The following is an 18,506-nucleotide window of genomic DNA, read 5'->3' as shown; positions in this document are numbered from 1 at the left end:
GTAACTACTCTGTCACACGCCGCTGTACTCGCAGATGAGTTTGTTTTAACCCACAAGAATGTATTTGCCTCTACACGTCCTGAAAAGTTGCAGGTTGATAGCTCGCACTTTCAATCGTCACGTTCAAGAGTTAGCCCTCCTCGTAATAGAGAGGAGCGTGAATGTTTTTACTGTCACAAGAAAGGGCACGTGATTGCGGATTGTTTGGCATTGAAGCGCAAGCCACAGCATCAACCAAAGGGCGTGGGGTTTGTGCAAGCTTTTAAATCGGGAGCTATGGTGAATACAGAGGAGAAAATTGATGAGAGTTATCGGCCCTTTGTGTCAAAGGGGTATATATCTCGGTCCGGAAAGGCAGAAGATCAGAAAGAGATAAGAATACTCAGAGACACTGGTGCGATGCAATCGTTTATTTTAGTAGATAAAATAGAGCTGTCTTGTGATACTTTCTGTGGTTCTAGTGTAATCGTGCAGGGAATTGAGATGGGTTGTATGAAATTTCCACTACATCAAGTACACTTACAGAGTGAATTGTGCACTGGTTTTGTTAGAGTTGCTGTTTGTCCTTCACTTCCTGTGAAGGGTGTTGACTTTATCTTAGGAAATGACTTGGCAGGTGGGAAGGTAATGTCCGTGATCGAAGTCATTGAAGAACCAAAGGTGTCCTGTGAGTTAGAAGGATTAGCTGAAACTTACTCTGAAGTTTTTCCAGCCTGCGCTGTCACATGCGCTCAGTCGCGCAGAGTGGGTGATGTAGTGGATCTGTCTAGCTCATTCATGTTTCCACTTTTGACTGGAGAGACGTTTTTGGGTGTGAATCAGAAAGAAGAAAATAGTTCAGAGACAGAAAATAAAGGTGTGGTTGAGTTTGATGCAGAGTTACTAAAGTTACCTGTATCTCGTGAGAAAATTATCACTGCACAAAAGGAGGACAAAACACTTGTTAACATCTTTGGGGGTGCTGTCTCTTTGGATGGTGTCAAAGACAGAAAAAGTGCTTACTTCATTGAGAATGAACTACTGATGAGGAAATGGTGTTCTCATGTTGATGAAAACTTAGATTGGAATGTTGTTTATCAAGTTGTGGTTCCGTCTCCTTATCGTCAACATGTCTTGTTTCTGGCTCATGATCACCAGCTTTCTGGTCATTTAGGAGTTACTAAGACCTATAACAGAATTTTGAGTCATTTCTTCTGGCCAGGATTAAAGAAAGATGTTGCCCAATACTGCCGTACCTGTCACACTTGTCAGATTGTGGGAAAACCAAACCAGAGTATACCACTTGCTCCTTTGACTCCAATACCGGCGATTGGAGAACCATTTGAACATGTGCTTGTTGACTGTGTTGGCCCATTACCTAAGACTAAGAATGGTAATCAGTTTCTGTTAACTATCATGTGTGTGAATACCAGGTTTCCAGAGGCGATTCCTTTGAGGAAAATCACGGCACCTGTGGTCAGCAAAGCGTTGGTGAAATTCTTTTCCACATTCGGCTTACCGAAGGTAGTGCAAACGGATCAAGGTACGAATTTTCTATCGAAACTATTTAACCCTTTAGGCGCCAGAGGTTTTTTCCTAAAACGTTCGATTTTGACATCTCAATTTCAAAAGGCTATATCTTAAAAGTGATAAAAGATAGAGACTTTCTGTAAATTAGAGAAATATTAAGGATGACCCAAAGTTTATGTAGGGATTAATTTTTTCCATCTAATTTGCATATTATGACGTCATATGGTGGCGGCAATCTTGGATTATAGAATTTTCATGAAAAGTCACATGTTTTAATGATAAAATGCAGCACTTCTTTCCCCCCAAAATGTCCATCACCTTCTGTATGTTATATTGCACAATACTGAATGCTCAGGTATATAGTAAGTAGTAAACAAACTGTGTAAATCATTACTAATAAATGGTAGAAACAAACCGAATGCATGTAGTGGTTGCCTTTTGCTGTAGAGATTTTCCATTTACTAAATACAGTAGACACTCTGATTCCATGTATGGGGCACATATATATTATTCATATGACATACAAACACAAGTAGACAAGACCTGTTTAGTTCAAACGCTCACTCGCACAGATCATGAGTGAGATGATACGAGCAGCGCGGCCAGATCTGCCTCGCGCGCGCGCGCCGAGTGTGCACAGCTCGGACTGCTGTCATTGTCATTGCGACTCCCCACCCTGCATCCACGTTGTCTCCTAACTGTCCTATGAATACTTCGACCTCGTCTAACATACCCAGTGGCATTAGACAAAGTCTCCACCACAATACTGTCGCCGCGATTGCGGAGAGGATCTGATAACATGGCTCACTCGCACACTAGCTCCGCTTTTGATCTCATTGATTCAATGCGCTCTAACTCGAACATTTTGTATAGAAACATGACGTTTTTTTGATTCGGGGATGAAATATGACATGTCTGCCATCCAGTGGAGGGGAGGTCGAACGAAATTTGACACCCAATTTGACAAAATCGGCCGTTTTATTCAGTGCCTCATCTTGTCGAGTAAACTCGACCGTGGCGCCTAGAGGGTTAAACAAGTGCTTGAGTCACTAGCAATTTCTCATAGAGTTTCGAGTGCATATCATCCGCAAAGCCAGGGCGCATTGGAACGTTTCCACCAAACTCTGAAGTCAATGCTGAAGAAATATTGTCATGATACTGCTAAAGAATGGGATGAGGGAGTTCCTTTGGTTTTATTTGCTGTTCGAGAGACCATTCAAGAATCTCTCGGGTTTAGTCCAGCCGAACTTGTGTTCGGACACAAAGTTAGAGGTCCATTGAGAGTTCTTAAAGAACGAGTTTTAGCACCTGATTCGAATACAAATCTCAACATATTAGATTATGTAAGTAAGTTTCGTGATCGACTTCATGCTGCTTGGTTGCTAGCCCGAGAATGTCTTGCAGATCCTCAGAAAGGTATGAAGAGTATATACGATAAAAACTCAGTAGCGCGATCTTTTCAATCTGGAGAAAAAGTACTTGTGTTGTTACCTGTTCCAGGATCATCGTTATCTGCTCGTTTCTATGGTCCTTATGTTGTAGAAAAGAGAATGAGCGAGACTGATTATATGTTGCGTACACCTGATCGGAAACGAAAGACCCGTGTATGTCATCTAAACATGTTGAAAGCTTACCATACTAGGGAGTCGTCAACGGCGAGCGTCGCAGGAAAGACGGCAGGGCCCGCTGTTTCTTCTGTTGCGATGGCCGTGGATCGGAAGTCATCTCCTGATGGCTCGGAGGCAGACTCTGATGGTGTGGTACTTCGACATGCTTTTCATCAGGGTGTAAGGTTAGGAAATTCTGAGATTTTACAAGATCTTCATTCGCATGTTAGTCATTTGACTGTGAACCAGAGAATAGACATTGTGAAAGCACTTGCTGATTTTAAATGCCTGTTTGGTGATGATCCTACACAAACAAACGTTCTGAAACATGATATTGATGTGAACGGAGCTCGTCCAATTAAGCAACATGCTTACCGTGTGAATGCCATAAAAAGGTTTGTAATGAGTAAAGAGGTGGAGTATCTGTTGGATCATGGACTAGTCAAATCCAGTTACAGTCCGTGGAGTTCTCCATGTTTACTTGTTCCCAAACCTGATGGGTCAGTTAGATTTTGCACAGACTATCGTAAAGTGAATTCAGTGACTGTACCAGATAGTTATCCGTTACCAAGAATGGAAGATTGTGTCGATAACATCGGTTCTGCGCGTTTTGTAACCAAGCTTGATATGCTAAAAGGTTATTGGCAAGTGCCGCTTACCTCAAGAGCTTCAGAAATCTCAGCATTCGTAACTCCAGACAATTTCCTTCAGTATACGTCGATGGCTTTCGGTCTTCGAAATACTCCCGCAACTTTTCAACGCCTTGTTAATATAGTTTTACATGGTGTGCCAGATTGTAATGCCTATCTTGACGATTTGGTTTTATATTCTCGAAGTTGGTCAGAACACATCAGTCTGTTAAGAACAGTATTCGAGCGACTCGCTAAGGCAAATTTGACACTTAACTTAGCAAAATGTGCGTTTGGCAAAGCAACCGTTACTTACCTAGGTAAGGAGGTTGGTCAAGGTCAAGTGAGACCCATGGAAGCTAAAGTAACTGCCATCGTTGAATTTCCAATTCCTACCACTCGTAGAGAGTTGCGGAGGTTCCTAGGAATGGCAGGTTACTATCGTGGGTTTTGTAAGAATTTCTCGACCGTTGTGAGTCCTCTTACTTCACTGCTTAGTCTATCTAATGCTTATGAGTGGTCAATTGAGTGTCAACATGCTTTCGATTCAGTTAAAACTTTGATGTGCAATGCTCCTGTCTTAATGGCACCTAACTGTGACCAGCCGTTTAAGTTAGAGGTTGATGCAAGTAATGTGGGTGCTGGGGGTGTTCTTATTCAAGAAGATGCAAATGGTATTGATCATCCTATCAGTTACTATTCTCGCAAGTTTAACAAACATCAAGTTAATTATGCTACTATCGAGAAAGAAGCTCTTGCTTTGTTGCTTTCGCTACAGCACTTTGAAGTGTATCTCGGTTCTAGTAGTCTTCCGATTGTAGTGTATACAGATCACAATCCACTAGTGTTCCTAACCAGAATGTGTAATCACAACCAACGATTGATGCATTGGGCTCTTGTTGTCCAGAACTACAACCTAGAGATCCGACACAAGAAGGGATCAGAGAATGTGTTGGCCGATGCTCTGTCGAGAGTTTAATTTTTTTTGGGGTAGAGATTTGTTCACAAAAGCGAGTTTGTTCTTAAGTGTGGGAGTGTTACGTTCGTAGATATTCCTTTTTGCTTGTGCGCTCTCTCACTCTCTCTCTCTCTATCAATTTCTTAGGTAATCCTTCTCCGCTTGCTGATTGGCCCAGGAAACTGTCAATCATCATCAAGTGATGTGACGTGGATCTATCCGCTGTCTGAGACGTCCTCACTACCAGTTAAAAGACGCTGGAAACAGACTGAAGAGAGTCCCGTTTTGATTTCTGGTCCTTTTGCTGCCATTGTGATTTTTGTTTTCGTTTGGGACTCGTTTGACTTGTTAATTTGCTTATGCTAGTTGTGTTTCTTAAGTTTGTTTTGTTACTTTGTTTGATTACTTTGGGATGACGTTCTTGATTCGACTTGTGTAGAGCTTGTGCTCTTTTGTTACCCTTTGCTCCAAGGAATGGGGGATAGGGAAGATGTCGTACGACTTCCATTGTGCAAACATCTAGACTAAACTTTGTATAGAAACACCAGGTAAGAGGTGAACGCCACTCTTGTATGTTTTGTTTTTGTGAGCCAGAGTAGGGAAGAACACTGCGCTTGGCGCTGAAGAAACAATTATTTTCTTTCCTTTTCTTTAGCTAGGTAAGAGGGTTGAATTTGGTTAGAATTGTTTTCTTTTTGTTTCTTTCTTTATTTTGGCGTCACTTTAGTCCCTTTTTCCTTAAGGGTAAATTGTTGTTTACTTTCTTTTATTTTATTTATTACTTATCCTTGTTGTTTTCTTTATATAATTGTTTATATTGCTGGAGGCTGTTAGCTTCCTTATTGTTCCTAAGTTACTTTATTATTCATTCGTTATTCCTTATATTTTTTTCTTTGTATAATAAATATCATTATTTTCATTGGCAGTTTGGTTTCGCTTATCGTTTCTTGACACACACTACCATTTCCACAGTTTTACAAGGTTTTCTTTAATGTTACTCCTCTAGCCCCTAGATTAGATTAGAGGGGTCGTAACACTGGAGATGTGTATTCTACAGCCAACGAGCCAGTTGCACAACCCGCTCACCTGTACCCAAACGCCGTTTTCACGGCGACCCAGATAAATCTCAAAAAGAGCATTATGTCTGTTTATCCGGCTATCGCCGAAGGTGTTTTAAATGTAGGAAATGTGCCCACGTCCCAGTGTTCACTCCTACACATAAGCACGGCCCACTCAGTGACACACTCTCATTCAGGGCCTGTTTCAATGCCGATGGTGTTTTAAGTGTAAAGAAGGTGCCCGCTTCTCAGCACGCACGCTTACTGTTAAACACTGCGCCCTCTGTGCCGCGCACACACATAAATCATTCCCCATCCCACGTGACCAGAATGTTATGTGTAAATCAACCCGCTGCTGGTCTCAGCGCGCTGCCTCAGATAAACACTGCAAGCACAGTGTCAATTTATCAGCCCTATCGGGTCTCCGGGTCCCTAGCTTACAGCAACCAGAGCCCAGATACTATTCTACCCCTAGCTATACGTGCAAAAGCATGGGAAGCTATCACGGGCGTGTCAGATTGGGTGCTGAACATTATAAAACAAGGCTACTCACTGCAGTTCGCTCGCTGACCCCCGCGCTTTCGAGCCCGGGTCGAGACTACAGTGGATCAGAAAGTAGCTCATCTGCTTCGAGCCGAGATAACGAAACCGTACTTGAAGGGCGCCATAGAAACCATCCCTCTAGACCAGAGCGAGTCGGGTTTCTACAGCCGTTACTTCCGGCTTTTAAACAGAGCTCTCATGAAGCGATCGTTCAAAATGACTACAACCAGACAAATTCTCGCGCAAATTCACCCGAGGGACTGGTTTATATCAGTGGATCTGAAATACGCTTATTTTCAGATACAAATAGCCCCCCGTCACAGGCCTTTCTTAAGATTCGCCTTCAAGGGTCAGGCTTACCAGTACACCGTCCTTCCGTTCGGCCTGTCCTTAGCACCTCGTACATTTACGAGGTGCATGGACGCGGCGCTCGCCCCCCTGAAACAACAGGGTATGCGAATACTGAACTATTTGTGTATCCAGCGCTTGGCGATGTCATTCAAAGTAGGCGATGTCTCTCCTCTAAAAAGATTTCAGAGGATTCTAGGCCTCATGGCTTCAGCCTCAGCGGTGCTTCGTTTAGGTCTGCTTCGCATGCGCCCTTTACAGCACTGGCTGAAGACGCGGGTCCCGGGTCGAGCATGGGCATCCAGTCGTTTACGTCTCAAGGTAACTCAGAACTGTGTCACAGCTCTGGAGTCCTGGAAGGCGGTCGACTGGTATCAGACAGGTGTAAACCTGGGGCTAATCTCAAAACTGAAAGTGGTTTCGACAGACGCCTCCAATTCGGGCTGGGGCGCCCTCTACGAGGGCAGACCGACTTTTGGCCTGTGGTCAAGCCAAGAGAAGAGCTTGCACATAAACTGTCTAGAGATGAAGGCGGTCGAGAACGCCTTGCGTTTCTTCCTTCCCCTTCTAAAGGGCCACCATGTCCTTGTCCGCACGGACAACATGACGGTGGTTTCCTACATAAATCGCCAGGGCGGTCTGAGATCACGGAACCTTCATGCACTTGCAGAATGCCTCCTTGCATGGGTTCAGCGCAACCTGCTCTCGCTGAGAGCGGCACATGTGCCAGGCCATCTGAATGTGGGTCCAGACAGGCTGTCCAGGGACAACATTCCCCCAGGGGAATGGTCTCTCCACCCTCAGACAGTTCAGCTGTTGTGGGACACCTTTGGCACAGCGGAGGTCGACCTCTTTGCGTCTCAAGACAACGCTCAGTGTCCAATATGCTTCACAAAGAACAAGGACGCGCTGGCTCATCACTGGCCACAATCACTATGCTTTCCCGCCGATCATGCTGTTACCACAGGTAATCAAGCGTATCAAGGAGAACAGTTCCTCTGTGCTTCTAGTAGCTCCGTTCTGGCCGAACCAAGTTTGGTTTCCGGAGCTGATGCAGTTTCAGAGCTTGGCTCCATGGCCTGTCCCGTTGAGGAGAGATCTCCTCTCACAGGCCGGGGGTACGATTTGGCACCCACACCCCGAGCTTTGGGCTCTGCATGTGTGGGCCATCAACGGACACCCGTCAATCTCCCCGACGGGGTGTTAAACACGATTACGCAAGCTAGAGCGCCCTCTACTAGACAGCTTTATGCTTCCAAGTGGTCAGTGTTCTCAGGTTGGTGCTCAGCTCGCAACCTGGATCCACAAGATTGTGGCGTATCGGAGGTTCTCTCCTTCCTACAGGAGCTCTTGGATAAGGGTAGATCCCCATCCACGCTCAAGGTATATGTGGCGGCTATTGCTGCGTTTGTCAAACATTCGCACGGCCAGTCACTGGGTAGGAACGACCTTGTAGTCCGCTTCCTCAGGGGAGCTAGACGGATGAACCCTCCTCGCCCCCCCTCGGTTCACGTATTGGACCTTTCCTTGGTCCTGGAGGCCATGAAGGGTGCCCCTTTTGAACCTCTACAGTCTGTGGACCTTAAGTATCTCTCGTTGAAAACCGCCTTTCTGGTTGCTATCGCCTCAGTCAAGCGGGTGGGTGACTTACACGCACTTTCTGTTAGCGTGTCATGCCTTGAGTTTGGGCCTAATGACTCCAAGGTCATCCTCAAACCGAGACATGGTTATGTCCACAAAGTACTTGCCACTCCTTTCAGAACGCAAGTCATTTCCCTGTCAGCCCTCTTCGGATCTGACAGCGAGTCTGACGTGAATCTCCTTTGCCCGGTTAGGGCCCTGAGAATTTACGTGGAAAGTTCGGCTACTTTCAGACAGTCAGAACAGCTCTTTGTTTCTTTTGGTGGCCGATCTAAAGGTCTAGCTGCCTCGAAACATAGCCTTTCCAGGTGGATAGTGGACGCTATCTCACTGGAATATACATCTAAGGGCCTTCGTTGCCCTCTGGGCGTCAGGGCTCATTCCACTAGAGGCGTGGCCTCTTCGTGGGCCTGGTCCAGTGGGATTTCCCTTCAAGATATCTGTATGGCGGCCGGCTGGGCCTCTCCGTCTACATTTATAAGCTAGCTTACGCAAAACGAGATTACTCTCGTAAGAGAACGTCTCGGTTACTAACATAACCTCGGTTCTCTCTAGAAGAGGGAACGAGTGTTGCGTAACCCTGCCGTGCTTGTGCTATCATCTGGTTTCGCTTCAGTTGATGAAAACCAAGGAGCATCCTATCGAGCTCTGGCTTATATAGGCATAAGCCACGCCCATTCGCGCGGGACGTGCCGACGTGCCAGCGCCCTCATTGGTGCTTACGTCACGAGCAGTCCCTCGATAGGTTACAGCAGTTGCCGCAGAGCAACCAATAGGCGCGTGAGCTGCCTCGCCTAGGTCTGCTCGCTGCAGCAAATGCGTTTTAAATTAATACAAATTATAAGGATAATTTTTGGCTTCAGTATTCTCGAGAAAAGAGGTTTTTCCCGTAGCGTAAGCTAGCTTACGCAACACTCGTTCCCTCTTCTAGAGAGAACCTAGGTTACGTTAGTAACCGAGACGATTTACTTTGACAATGTTTCACCATATGTTGTAGATTTAATTTATTACCCTGGTCACAGAGGGCCACCACCAATATATATGGTTTTCTAGAGGGGTTTTCTTTCTAAATTACTCCTGGCACTCAGTAGTAATAACAAGTCATTGAGATATTTATTGGTAAATCCTTAGAATGTTCATTTGAAATAAAGGACATCCCATCAAATTAGGGTTGACTGAGCCCAGACCAAGGGGTAGTTAGCATGGGTCCAGTTAGCCCCTGCTGGTAGATGATGTAATTACACTGTTCTCCAAGCTTCTTCTTTGACAGCCATATTCAACCTTTTTGCAACCCACAAGGCAAAACATTTATTTATATATATATATATACATACATGCATAGAGATTAATGAAAAATATGGCTTTTCTACTTCAAAGTGCCACAGGAAGTCTAACATTTTCTTCTATTGAATATGCTTATTTCCTATTCTGAACAGATATTTTCATTTCATCAGGCTCTTAATGATTTATGTAATCTTTTTGGAGACAGGTTTTCCCTATCAATCATTATTAGAAAATAACATATTAGAGAAAGATTGGTCCATAATTTATGATGGTCCAGGCTTTAAAGCTCTTGATTTTGTACTCTTGCCCTTATAAAATGTACCATATTTATTGTAATTTTGGCATTTGTTAAAGCTAAAATTAATTACAGTTACAACCATGAGGATGAGAACCGTAACTTATCATTAAAGCTCTGAACGCATGATATAATGCATATTAAATAATTCCTTATATGTTTCCTTTAAGTATGGGGGTTTACCATCACCATACATGCTTATACACCTCTATGAGCAACAGGTCAGAAATGATCAGCTCAGGTGTAACATCCCACATTCTCTGCGATGGCAGTGGCCAAACTCTTTCAGTGACCTCTCTGTACTTGGACAGCTTTGACTGCCGCCACAACATCACCTGCTGTTTCGCAGAGGAGTGCTAATTAAATTTGGAATCCAATTACAGCAATGGTAATGAAATTTCCAAATGGGGAAACTCTTAATCTGTTCATTGAGGTGTTTAATTACTAGTGAGTGTGTGAGTTAGAGATAGCCTGCACCGCTGCATTTCAAGACGGCCGTTGTAGAGAAACAGGAAGAAACGTGCCTGTAGGTCTGTGTCCAACATTTGACTGGATCCACACAAAGAGCTTTAGCAGACCTTTTTCACACCAGGGGTTTGGTATTTGATGCCAGGCTAATTTGAATATCTGCAAAAATGAGAAACTGAAGAAGCTTGGTATAAAAAAAGGATTAAAAAGGAGGTAGTCTAGTCTTAAGACTTTAGAGTCAACTGTTATGAAAGATTTTATCCATGCCTGAGTGTTTCTTTCTATTTTTTTTTTTTTTTTTTTTTTTTACTTTAAATATATGTGCTGCTAAAATGAACCTTGCTGAAATCCCTTCTTTTAACCCCAAACTATATGGGGTCAAAATTGTGTGTCAAATTCTGTTGTGATCTTTTTGTCTGACACTATGTCACCAACCAACCCGATCACACTAAATGCGTCTCTATAGCACGCAGTGTGTTTATCGTGTAATTTATACGCGAAAATGAGTTTTTACGTGCATAGGATATGCATGGGTTGGTTAGGGTAGGTTTAGTAGTGGTGTGGGGTGCGTGTGTATTATACGTTTGGGTAGAATTAGTGGTGTGGGGTGCGTGTGTATTACACGCAAATGAACTGCGTATCAAATGCACGCGAAAACGTACTCGGTTACTAACGTAACCTCGGTTCTCTCTAGAGAGGGAACGAGTACTGCGTAATAGCTTACGCTAGGGGAAAACCTCTTTTCCACGAGATATTGAAGCCAAAAATTATCCTTAATTTTTTATTAATGTAAAACGCTTTGCAGCAGCAAGCAGACACAGGCGAGACAGCTCGCGCGCCTATTGGCTGCTCTTGCGGCAAATGCAGCAGCCTATCGAGAGAGACTCTGCGTGACGTAATGACCAATGGGGGCAACTCGCGCCCATATCGTCACGTCCCGCCAGAAAGGGCGTGGTCTCACTCTATAAATATGCTCGTTAGGCTGGTACAAGCTGGTTTTCATCGCCGAAGCGAACCAGAGCGTATTCTAAGCACGGCAAGATACGCAGTACTCGTTCCCTCTCTAGAGAGAACCGAGGTTACGTTAGTAACCGAGTACGTTCTCTTACGAGAGTATCTCTCGTACTGCGTAATAGCTTACGCTAGGGGAACACAATGCAACACGCCGTGTGTACAGGGATCCAACACCAAAGTCCCAGGGGCCGAAGCCCAGGGCTCATATAGTGCATAATCACCATAAACTCACATAGAGTGGAGGAAGAGAGGCTGGAAGCGTCATTCCTTATAAAATAGCACCCAGCGGGGCTATCATATGACAATAAAACGCGCAGCCAGGGTGAAAGCTTTCAGCCTGATCTGGGTGGCCATACGTGTGTCAACACTCATGGGGCTGCAGTAAACTCAGCATCTGGGCCGCAGAGCGGGGCAGATAGCACTGAATTTTAGACCGCCAAAAGCTTAGCTTGTAAGGCGGGTACCTCCAGGTTATAGTATTTTATAAATGTAGACGGCGAGGCCCAGCCTGCGGCCGTACAGATATCTTGCAGGGAAACCCCGCTAGACCATGCCCACGAAGAGGCCACGCCTCTCGTGGAGTGCGCTCTGACACCCAAGGGGCACTGCAGGCCCTTTGCAGTGTAAGCGAGCACAATGGCATCCACTATCCATCTGGATAGGCTCTGTTTTGAGGCGGCAAGTCCCTTGGAGCGCCCGCCAAACAAAACGAAAAGCTGCTCAGTCTGTCTGAAAACAGACGAGCGCGACACATAAGCTCTTAATGCCCTGACGGGGCAAAGGAGACTCGCGTCCTCCTCCTCATTGAGAACCGGAAGGGCGGACAGGGAAATTACCTGGGCCCTAAACGGTGTATTGAGGGATTTCGGCACATACCCGTGCTTAGGTTTGAGAATGACCTTCGAGTCATTAGGCCCAAACTCCATACATGACGCGCTTACTGAAAGCGCCTGCAAGTCCCCTATGCGCTTCACTGAAGCGAGAGCCATGAGAAACACTGTTTTGAACGACAGGTGTTTCATGTCCACCAGCTGGATTGGCTCGAACGGGGCGCCTTTCATGGCCTCCAGGACCGTGGAAAGGTCCCACGTCGGGACTGAAGGGGGCCTGGGAGGGTTTAGCCTCCGAGCTCCCCTAAGGAAACGCACGACTAAGTCGTCTTTCCCCAGCGACTGGCCAGACACCGGTTTTGCAAACGTTGCTATGGCCGCCACATATACTTTGAGCGTGGATGGGGTCCTGCCCTTATCCAGTAGCTCTTGAAGGAAGGAAAGCACTTCCGAAACCCCGCATTCCACAGGTGAAAAGCTCTGGGCTTGACACCATGCAGAGAAAAAAGACCATTTCGAGGAGTAGAGCCGCCTGGTAGACGGAGCTCTAGCCTGCGCGATCGTGTTTAACACTCCTTCTGGGAGGCTAGCGGGTACCCATTGATGGCCCATGCGTGCAGGGACCACAGCTCCGGGTGAGGGTGCCAAATCGAGCCCTCCGCCTGAGAGAGGAGGTCTCTCCTCAATGGTACAGGCCATGGGGCAGTGCTGGTCAGCTGCATCAAGGCAGGGAACCACGTCTGGTTTGTCCAGAGCGGAGCTACGAGCAGCACTGGGCATCCGTTTTCCCTTATTCGTTCCAACACCTGAGGCAGGAGCGAGACAGGAGGAAAAGCATATAGGGGGCAGCGGGGCCAAACATGAGCCAGCGCGTCCTTGCTTTTCGAGAAAAACTTCGGGCAATGAGCGTTTTCGTGGGACGCGAATAGGTCCACCTGTGCTCTGCCGAACGTTTTCCACAGCAGCTGGACCGTCTGCGGGTGCAGCGACCACTCCCCTGCTGGAACATTGTTCCTGGACAGTCTGTCTGGTCCCACATTCAGGTGACCAGGCACGTGCGCTGCTCTCAGTGAGAGCAGGTTGTGCTGAGCCCAGACCAGGAGGCGTTCCGTCAGCCTGTGAAGGTTTCGTGACCTGACGCCGCCCTGGCGATTTAGGTATGCCACCACTGACATGTTGTCCGACCGGACCAAGACGTGGTGGCCTGTTACCTGGGGACAAAAACGCCATAGTGCTTTGTCGACTGCTATCATCTCCAAGCAGTTTATGTGAAGGAGCTTTTCCCGTTCTGACCACAGGCCAGCTAGCGGTCTGCCCTCGAGCAGCGCTCCCCACCCCGAGGTGGAGGCGTCCGTAGACACCACCTTCACACTCGAAGCGGTCCCCAGACTCACACCTGACTGATACCAGTCGGTTATTTTCCAAGGTTCCAGAGCTGAAACACACTGTAGGTCGACCCTGAGGCGAAACAGACCCGCTGTCCATGCCCTGGGTGGAACCCGCGCTTTCAGCCACATCTGCAGTGGGCGCATGCGAAGCAAGCCCAACTGGAGTACAGAGGCCGCTGAGGCCATCAGCCCCAGCATTTTCTGAAACCTTTTGAGCGGAACTATCGAGCCGTGGCGGAAGGATTTCGCGACGCGCTGAATATTTAGTCCGCGCTCTGGTGACAGGCGTGCCGTCATGGATAGCGAGTCTAACACTGTTCCCAGAAAGGAAATTTTCTGACTGGGAGACAGTGAGCTCTTCGCCCAATTGACTGTGAGGCCCAGCTCCTCGAGGTGCTCGACTAATGCGGCCCTGTGTTCTATGAGCTCCGATCGTGATCGAGCTAGAATCAGCCAATCGTCCAAGTAGTTCAGGACTCACATGCCCTGAAGTCTCAGGGGTGCGAGCGCCGCGTCCATGCACTTCGTTAATGTACGAGGTGCTAGGGACAGGCCGAACGGCAGGACTGTGTATTGATATTCCTGGCCCTCGAAAGCGAATCTCAAGAATCGCCTGTGATGGGACGCTATTTGTATTTGGAAATAGGCGTCTTTCAGATCTATTGACATAAACCAGTCCCCGTGGCGCACTTGCGCGAGGATTTTCCTGGTCGTAAGCATTCTGAACTGGCGTTTCACAAGCGCTCTGTTCAGCTGTCGCAGATCTAAAATGGGTCTGAGACCTCCATCTTTTTTCGGTACCAGAAAATATCTGCTGTGTAGGCCCCCTTTGCTCTGAGCTTGAGATAAAGGTTCTATAGCACCTTTGCTCAGTAGTTTCGCTATCTCGGCTCGAAGTAGATGAGATACTTCGTTTTTCACCGTCGTCTCGACGCGCGCCGTATAACGGCGGGGACGTCGAGTGAACTGTAGCGAATAGCCTCTTTTTATAGTGTTCAGCACCCATTCTGATACCCCAGGAAGCTGTGCCCACACTTTCGCGTGAATAGCTAGGGGTAGAATGAGATCTGGTCTCTGGCCGAGACATAGTGACGGCAAGGGAGCTCCGGCGTGCTGTAACTCAGACACTGTGTTTACAGTGTGTGAGGCGGGGGGCGCGCCGATCGCGGCGGGCAGCCTGGCCGCGCTCAAAACCCTTATAGCAGTTTGCTGAGGGAGAGAGAGCGGGGCGAGCCCCGTGGGGCTTAACATGTCTGTGAGTGAATGTGGGCGCAGGGCACATTTACTGCACTGAAAAACACCGTCGGCCTGAGCTGACTGAATGCGTGTTGGTTTCGTTTTTACAGAACCCGTGGGACATGTGGTGTGTAGTGTTTGTGGGCACTGAGACGTGGGCACATTCACTACATTTAGTGCACAATCGACATGAGGCGATTTTGTTTGTGCGAGCCCTGCATTTTTGCGGGCTGTGTTTGTGTGTAGAAATGAGCCCTGGGTTGTGGGCATTTTCAATACACTCATAACACCATCGGCTGTGGCCGGAATACCAGAAAATACACCGTTTATGTGATTTATCTGGGTCGCCGTGGGAACAGCATTTGTGTGCAGGCAAGCGGGCATGGTACTGGCTTGCTTACTGCAAAATACACTGGAACAGTCACATTACTGCACTGAAAAACACCGTCGGCCTGAGCTGACTGAATGCGTGTTGGTTTCGTTTTTACAGAACCCGTGGGACATGTGGTGTGTAGTGTTTGTGGGCACTGAGACGTGGGCACATTCACTACATTTAGTGCACAATCGACATGAGGCGATTTTGTTTGTGCGAGCCCTGCATTTTTGCGGGCTGTGTTTGTGTGTAGAAATGAGCCCTGGGTTGTGGGCATTTTCAATACACTCATAACACCATCGGCTGTGGCCGGAATACCAGAAAATACACCGTTTATGTGATTTATCTGGGTCGCCGTGGGAACAGCATTTGTGTGCAGGCAAGCGGGCATGGTACTGGCTTGCTTACTGCAAAATACACTGGAACAGTCACATTTTCTGGAACTGAACGAAGTTCAGACTTCCAATTTCAGTGGAAGTCTGGCATCGGCGAGACTGAAACACCGTCGATTTCCTAGGAGGCTAGGAAGACTTGTGTTGGTTTCGTTTTACAGAAACCGTGGTAGTGTTTGTGGGCACTGGGTTGTGGGCACATTCATTACATTTAATGCACAATTGACATGCGTCGATTTCATTTGTGCGAGCCCTGTACCGTGGCGGGCTGTGTTTGTGTGTAGAAATGAACACTGGGCTGTGAGCATTTTATTACACTTATAACACTTATAACGGCTGTGGCCGGAAAACCAGAAATAGAATGATTACATGATTTTTCTGGGTCGCCGTGGAAACGGCCTTTATGTGCAGGCAAGCGGGCTGTGGTACCAGCTTGTTTACTGCAAAATACACTGGAACAGTCGCATTTTCTGGAACTGAACGAGCGAAAAGTTTCGGTGGAAGTCTGGCCGCGGCGAGACTAAATTTTTATCTGCTGCGAGAGCCGGGATCGAACACGGGTCTCTCGCGCGAAGGCTTCGGGTTCCGCCACTGGGCCACAGGGAGAACTACATTAGTGCAAGCAGATAAGAGAGTCTCATCACAGTTTTGTGTGTGTCGGCGTTTGTATGCAGGTGTGCGTGTTATACAACAGGCTCATTGCTGCAATAATGACATTTTCAGCCGCTCAAACTAGGAGCTGAGAAATGTTTGAGAAATGGAGATTAGTCCGGCCTCGGCGGGGACTAAAGCACACTCTTTTCTCATTTGCCGGTGACGCACGCCCATGGGGGGCGGGGTAGATTTCTTATAACGTAAAGAAAGCTAGCCGCGGTTTTAGGGCTCGCGGTCTTGATGCTGGCCTGTTTCCCTGACGACTCGCGGACAGAAGGGGGAGGTCCACAGAGCTCGCCTGTTGCGCGGGCGCCTCCCAGTCGAGGCCGATGCTTTCCACGGCCTGAGAGAGCAGACGCATCAGCTCAGTCTCAATGCCGGCTCTCTTACCAGTGGTTTGGCGGGAAACGCTAGCGGAGGGGAGGTCCACGGAGCTCGCCCAATCCTCGCTATCAGATGCCAGAAGAGAACACGCCTCGGTGGGTTCGTCGAACTCGTGGACGGACGCGGCGGCAGGCGGCGGCCGTTGTCCGTCAGTGAGCGACTCGAGCGAAGCCGGCGAAGCTGGTGGGCGAACCGGCGAGCTTTGGCGGGCTGGAGAGAGCTCGGGAGCGCGCTGGGCACAGCACTTCTTGCGGTGCGGCACCACGGCGGGCTGTGGTGAAGGCTCGGAGAAGATGCCAGGCGAGTCCCCAGAGTCACCATAGGCAAAAGCTCGCAATGAGGGCATCCGCCGTCAGCGAGCGCGATGGCCGCGTGATCCTCACCCAGGCAGGACACACAGATGACGTGACGGTCCCCGTCGCTGAGTGGGGCGCGGCACGAGCCACAGGATGGCATCTTTAAAAAGACGCAGCTCTTTTGTGATGAGAAGCGTGAGTCGCGTCAAGTAAGCGAGCAAACACTCTCAGCAGAGTAAGGATACAAAGTGATATAAAAGGATATAGAACGCCGGAAAGCGCAGCAGGTACGGCAGTTGAAGGCGGCGAGGCCAGCGACTCCAGATCTCGTCCTTCTGAAAAGCTTGCTTCGACGGCGCGGCTTCTCACTCCGGATCCAGTGATGCGTGTGCTTCGTTGAAGAGGTGAAAATCAGCTTGTACCAGCCTAACGAGCATATTTATAGAGTGAGACCACGCCCTTTCTGGCGGGACGTGACGATATGGGCGCGAGTTGCCCCCATTGGTCATTACGTCACGTAGAGTCTCTCTCGATAGGCTGCTGCATTTGCCGCAAGAGCAGCCAATAGGCGCGCGAGCTGTCTCGCCTGTGTCTGCTTGCTGCTGCAAAGCGTTTTACATTAATAAAAAATTAAGGATAATTTTTGGCTTCAATATCTCGTGGAAAAGAGGTTTTCCCCTAGCGTAAGCTATTACGCAGTACGAGAGATACTCTCGTAAGAGAACTGCGTATCATATGGACATAACTCATTTTCGCGAATAAATTGCACGATAATACACAATGCGTGCTATAAAGACGCATTTACGTGAGAACAGGCTGCACCAACGGTTGCAGGAAACACGATGAAGATCAGGTAAAATGTCTTTAATAATCCACTCAGAAGGTAATACAGAACAAGATAATCAAATGAAACACCGATATGCGTAAATGTGACCAGACAATGGGTGATACAAACACAGCGACTTAAATAGCAAGGCAAACGAGGGTAATTAATGACGCACAGCTAAACTGAAAAATAATCTTCTCTGTTAACATGACAGCTAAAGAGTGGCGGGAAAACTTAACAAAGGAAGACAGGAAACGTGAAAATAACCTAAAAGTCCATGATAATGAAACTAAAAATGAGTGTCGACACAGTAATTCATCAGTTATTGCATATTTGAACATTTTATGAAATGAACGCTTTCAGATGTAGCTATTTTTTTTTAATTAATAGGACATTTGATATCTTAAAGCATAAATCCTTTTGAAATGTAAGTTCTGTGGTTTTCATGGCTCTGCTGGATATTGAGAAGAAGCCATAAACTGGTACTAAATAGCCCTATTAAAGGCAGTTTAGCAGCCCTCATATTGCTGTGTTGTTCGTGGTTGGCAGTCTTTGATTGTTCTCATGAAATGCTTGCTGTTTAGTGCACAATCCACAACACCTATTTGTAGTATGACATTTCTACTGCTGCTTTTACACCAGACCCTTAATAATAGAGTTGTGCTGAATGCAGGCAGAGGCCATTTTCTTTTGTTCACATTAAGCTATTAAATGCTCCATGGTTACTCTGAGATATGTCATATGGCTATAAAGAAACATATTTATTACTGATA

The 18,506-nt window shown here is 47.2% G+C and overlaps 1 long non-coding RNA gene across 1 annotated transcript; it reads right to left on the bottom strand.

Moving 5' to 3' along the window:
* Positions 1-715: 715 nt before the first annotated feature.
* On the bottom strand, positions 716-1,543 carry LOC130085942 (uncharacterized). Its single transcript, XR_008807187.1, has 3 exons — positions 1,003-1,543; positions 893-916; positions 716-793 (listed from the first exon to the last, which is right to left on the bottom strand). It is a non-coding gene; the product is annotated as an uncharacterized LOC130085942 (long non-coding RNA).
* Between the last annotated feature and the right edge of the window lie 16,963 nt (positions 1,544-18,506).

The sequence above is a fragment of the Rhinichthys klamathensis genome, unplaced genomic scaffold, assembly GCF_029890125.1.
Source record: "Rhinichthys klamathensis goyatoka isolate OS25496 unplaced genomic scaffold, OSU_Roscu_1.1 h1tg000090l_1, whole genome shotgun sequence".
Classification (NCBI taxonomy): domain Eukaryota; kingdom Metazoa; phylum Chordata; class Actinopteri; order Cypriniformes; family Leuciscidae; genus Rhinichthys; species Rhinichthys klamathensis.
This window is presented reverse-complemented; position numbering and strand designations above follow the sequence as displayed.